The sequence below is a fragment of the Telopea speciosissima genome, chromosome 10 (genome assembly GCF_018873765.1).
Source record: "Telopea speciosissima isolate NSW1024214 ecotype Mountain lineage chromosome 10, Tspe_v1, whole genome shotgun sequence".
Classification (NCBI taxonomy): domain Eukaryota; kingdom Viridiplantae; phylum Streptophyta; class Magnoliopsida; order Proteales; family Proteaceae; genus Telopea; species Telopea speciosissima.
Window position 1 is genome coordinate 43,217,493 of NC_057925.1, and position 6,000 is coordinate 43,223,492.

Sequence of the window (6,000 nt, forward strand, 5' to 3'; positions counted from 1 at the left end):
GCAATGATACTTTCGATCAATGAGCTTATTCTTTTGATGTGCTCTTGCTTCTTTGATTTGTGCAATAGTCCCCTTGTTATCACACTATAATAGGATAGGGTGTCTGGCGAGCTCAAATACCACTTCTAGTTTGTTAAAGAATTTTTTTGAATCAAACATTTTTCTTAATTAATTGTTTCACGAGCTGCCAAATATTTTCTATGTCTTCCTTGTTAGTTTGGAAATCCAATTTGGTATATCCAACGACTGACAAGCTATTTGCACTTTAAATTTTAAAAAAAAATCTAAATTTTCTCAAGTACTTGAAGATGCGCTTGACACTAGTCCAATGTTTTTATTTCGGATTTGAATAGTATTTGCTAACCATTTCAAGTGCATAACACTTACCAAAAAAATTACTGCATAACAAATGTTTAGCCTACTGCACAACATGACATGCATGAGAGAATTCGTACAACCGAAGCAGACGAAATTCTCATCATAGCCGGTTCATGCAAGACTTGAGAATGTCTTGTACTGATCTTAAAGAAGCGTGACACGAAAAAGAAAACGACCAAGAATGCAGAATTGCAGAAGAGAAGAGAGGAAAGTTGATAGTCGAAGACTAAATGAAAATTAAAATCTTAGAACTCGTAGTTTAGCCTTTTAGGATTTTGTATGGTTTAAATTTTATACAATTACATTTTATTTGGTTTGATTTAAATTGAAAACTTTAATCTAAAATCGAAACCAAACCGAATCAAATGAAATTTCAATTTCCAAAATCAATATAAAACCATATTTTTATTCTATTCGATTAGATTTTAAATGGTTCGACTCAATTCGGTTTTAAATGACCAATTTTTTTTATTTTTTTTTTATTCTAAATTGACTGACACCTTGAGCCGCCAATGTATTTTTCATCTTAGAGAAAGTAGAATCTCTTCACCATGAATGGATAACGGACGGTAGTGATATATGTTTCCCTTGTGTAGGAGGAGGTCAGTCCCACCAGCTGATGTGTCTCGATGTTTAAACCGAAACCGTGAAACCATTTAATAAATGGTTCGGTTCAAAATTAAATCGAAACTGTGAAACCGTTTAATAAATAGTTCGATTATGGTTTCAATTGAGGCCATGTAGTTAAACAGTTTGAACCAAACCGCACCGTGTAACCGAATAAACCATTTAACACTCTTAAATATACATAAATGTGCCAAAAGCAAATAGAAACCGTTTTCCCAACCGAATCGAAACCATGAAACTTTTTAAGAAAATGTTCGGTTATGGTTTCAAAGTTGAGATCATTTAGTTAAACGATTTGAACCGAACCGAACCGAATCAAACTGATTATACCGAAACCGAGTCGATTAACACCCTTATGTAGGTATGCGTGTATCATACTCATGGAAGAAGAATTCGATCGAAACCTGTCGAAATCACCGAGTTAACTTGGTTTTGTAGGTTTTCGAGATGAGTTGAAGGGGGAATTTATAAAATCAATGGTTTCGACCGAAACTCGATGGTTTCAACTGATTTCAACCATATTTAGGTAGTTTCGACACTTATGCCCTTCAAAATTTGGAGAAACTTGACTCGAAACTAGGACAAACAAGTATTTAGGCCAAAAATCGGGACAGGATAGACTCCAGGAAAAGAAAAAAATAGTTATTAAATGAGCAAATACCCCCTATTTGCACCCCCTGCTCTTCAGACAAGTAAATGTTTTTGTATTTGTATTTCATTTACTTAAGGTATGATTCATAAATAAGCAAATACCCCCTATTTGAATCCAATCAAAATAGTTAAAAAATCAAATTCGAAAGGAAAAAAGAAGTCACCTCCTAGTTCAAGAATAAAAACTGGATTTTCGACGGTAAGTGCAATTTTCAACTTTCTAATGCTAAGGTTTTTCTCAAATCTAAAAATTTCATAAATCTTAATATGGTAAAACATTGCTAAAAACCAAAAGTGCGGTAAAATATTCATTTGTTTTGATGTCCAAAAAAATATTTTCATTCAGAGCGATTTTGACAGCATTCGTCCACACCAAATTAACTTTGACTGGTACATAACTCCTTCATTATAAATTAGATTTAAGCAATCTTGGATTTGTTTGAAACCTTCAACAAAGCTTTTAAACAAATCCAAAATTATTTAAATCTAATTTATATTAAAGGGGTTATGTTCTGGTCAAACCTTATTCGATACCATGTCCAAGAACATATACAGGATCAAACTTGGATCAAAACTACAAGTATTATTTTTAGTGTTCTTTATGTGAAATTAATGCATGGATTGAGTTTAAAATGTCAAAAATAGGCAGTAAAACAAGAATCAAGACAAAAAAAAAATAACTTCTGGGCCTCGAAACCAAGGTTCAAGTTAGCCTGAAGAAAGTCTCAGGTTTCGACCGAGATATGGTCGAAATCGAGACGAACTCGATTTCTAATTGGTCAAAACCTAGTCGAACCCCGAATTTTAAAACCTTGATCATACTATCTCTACTGACTCCTAAACTCTAGGAAGCATGCATGGAGCATGCTCAACTTCCAAATAAATAAATTAAAATCATAAAAGATTCGGAAACCATTTATTTAGGGTTCTAAATCATTTTTTTCTCCATTTATGCATTCATCCTTAATGAGCACGTGTTCTAATAGCTCAAAATTGAAGTTAAAATGATGCATTCCATTGATCAGTAATACTAATTAAAACTTTGGTTTGTTTGTAAATTTGTAAAAATAAAAAAAATGGAAACCAGAGAGAATCTGTATGATTTTCTGGCAAGAATTCATTTTTTTCTCGCTCTTGGAGCGAGAAAATTTCCGTGACAACGAGAGAAATCATGTAAATACCAAGACGTTTTAAATTATAAAACATAAAATCGTCTTTCCACGCTAAAGCCATCCAAAGATTCAAAACACTGTAATGAGGAATCTAGATCCTCTCCAATGACATTTAATCATCATAGTCGATATCCCACCGTCCATGGGGTGTGGGAACCCCTCCCATGGATGGTGGGAGATTGACTCTGGTGATTAAATGTCATTAGAGGATTCGGGCTCTGTAATAAGTAGTAGTTTTCTATCTGAGAGTGTGGCTTGTGTCCTCCCAATGACATTTAACCACCACAGTCGATCTCCCACCATCCATGGGGTGTGGTCTCCTCTGGTGGTTAAATGTCATTAGAGGATTCGGGCTCTGTAATAAGTAGTAGTTTTCTGTCTGAGAGTGTGGCTTGTGTCTTCTCTCTCTTTCTCAAAACAAGGGGTAGGAGTGTCTTTTCATGTGAAGAGAGAGATAGACACATGTGAATGCTGACATATACCACACTCCCATACAGAGTTCTTTTTCCCGAGAATATATTAGGAGTCAAGAAAACGGTACAATGATTTTGTAAGATTTTTTTTTTTTAATTTTTACAAACAAACAGGCCCTTGGTGAGACTTCACAGTTGCTACTTCCTAGCAAAGAAATTATCAATTGCAGTTTCCTTGACATATATCTAAACAAATCGGGATGGGTTTTTGGTATTTTGAATAACAGAGGAGGGTTGAACTTAATACTGTTTTGACAAATAGTAGTACAGAAGCAGTAGCTAGGAGTCTTCTACAAGCGCTGCAATTTTTTAATACTTTTGGAAGGACTAACATATAGGTCTGAAATGCATCTCAGGAATTGCAGGAATCAATCAAAGTCCATCTGACTTCACAAGATATGTGGAACTCTTTTCATATTTTTGAGCTCTTAAAATCATATTTTCAAACAATTTCCTTCTGTAATGATGGGAATTCACGGGTTACTTTTATGTTTTAACAAGTTTGTCATTAAAGCAAGCAAGCTTGACAGGGAAATATCGAGCAATGGTTCTGTAAATAATATCTTATCTTTACTTTAATGTTTAGTTCTTTCTTTTTCTAAATAAAAATTATCAAATGCAGTAGACTATATTGTACCCCACCAAAAAATTGCAGTAGACTGTAGTGCCTCTTTGAGGATGTTGTTGGGCTGTATTGCCTGTCATGCTGCACATACGTCAGAAGGAAGTCTAATATAATTTATCAAAAAAATAATAAAAATTAGGTAGATAGGGACTATATATAGTATGAAGCTTGCTTAGCTAATTATAGCCTCTTATGTATGTAACTCTAATATAATTTATTTTTCATGAATAAGATCGACTTGGTTCTTAGGTCTTGAGCTTTACAACTAACCACAATGCCCATGCTGATTGAGACCAAATCTACCATGGATTTCTTGTTAGGCCAAACAAGAAATAAAATTGAATAGATTAAATTGATGAAGATCATCCAATTTACTTGATCTTAATTTTCCAACATATTCTTTCAATGGTGACCTATCAAAATATCTAACAAGGTAGTTTCTAATCATCTTTGAACTAAAGCAAATTAAGGGTGTTAATCGGTTCGGTTTTGATTTATGATACAATATGTACAAACAAAAATCAAACTGAAATTAGATAATTTTCATATATTCAAATCAAAAGTGAACTCAATCGATTTGGTTTTATTTAGTTATCTCTATATTTGATTTTATTCAATTCTTACTCTGTTCAAATTCAATTTAAATAAATTAACTAGTTGAAACAAATAAAGTTGATAAATAAATTACACCCTCGTGAAATAAAATCCCACGATGTCAAATATGGTACCTTTCAACCTTTTTTACATAATAAGGTCCAATAAAATCTATTACATAGTTACGTGCAAAACCTTCCAAAGACATTATTAATTACTTTAAATATAAACTATCTTCAAAATACTTCTTAGGATCAATAGTAACTAAAATACTTAAGCCCAAAAAGACTAGTAGAAGTGAAGAACTACAGAATAGAAGTGAGGAGAGTTTATAGTAAAAAACGGATGCGGAAGAGATGAGGTGAAAACTGAAATCTTAGAAATTGTGTTTTAGCTTTTTAGGATTTAATATAGTTTATGTTTGATTCAGCTTCGGTTTATATTGGTTACACTTTTTTCAGTTCGATTTGCTTCAAATCGACGGGTTTTAGCCTACAACCAGAATGAATGAAATTTCATTTTTCAAAACCAAAATCGAACTGATTATTTTATTTTATTTTTGGTTCAATTCGATTTGGTTTTAAATGGTCAGTTTTGGTTTTTAGCTTCAGTTCTAAATTGGCATCCTTACTGTCACACCCCGCTCCCTACATATGGGACATGTGATTAGAATACCATCAGTATTGCACACTAACCCCAAGGACTTACGCTTTGCAGTACCATGGTCACTGATCCCACATAACAGATCAAATCAAAGTGTATGCAGAAGCTATATAACATTTATAAATTATCAGAGTGTGGAAGCTAAATATGTGATATCATATAATAAGTGATAATTTATTCCATCACCTTGAAGTTTGTAAAACATTAACTAGTAATATGTAAATACAAGTAAATAAAATTCCCAAAAGTTACATCGTATTTAAATGCTTCAATCTTCTTTAAACAATCCAAAACTCATATAGGTTTCAAGCCCGCACTATGCCACGCCATGAGTGCAAGTCTCACAAGCGCACTCCGGACCATTCTCCTCCTCGCATCAAACATTCCAAACATCGCAGCCATCAACGTACAAATGCGTCGAGTCACCATTGGTCGGTACCATCATACCTGCAGCCATATATAAAAAGAAAGGTCCCTCGAGGGATGAGCTTCCAACTAAGCCCAGTGAGCAATTAGATCATACAAGCATATGAAAACAATCATGAATGCACAACCACCAGGACGCAAACAATAAATTCCAGTTTTAGTATGCATCTACCTAACAATCAAATGCCTAAGTCCATGAGGTACAGTGCTACTGCCACATCCCATAGGTAGTATCCCCAGCCTCCAGAGTCCACACAGATAACTATCCGACGATGATACCCGAGTTGTGGTTGAAAACCTGCGAGACTGGACCCCCTCACCGGGTTATCTGCAAGCCCCTGAGATACCCTAGCTCTTACCTAAATACCGGTGGTTTGTTGAGAATGGCACC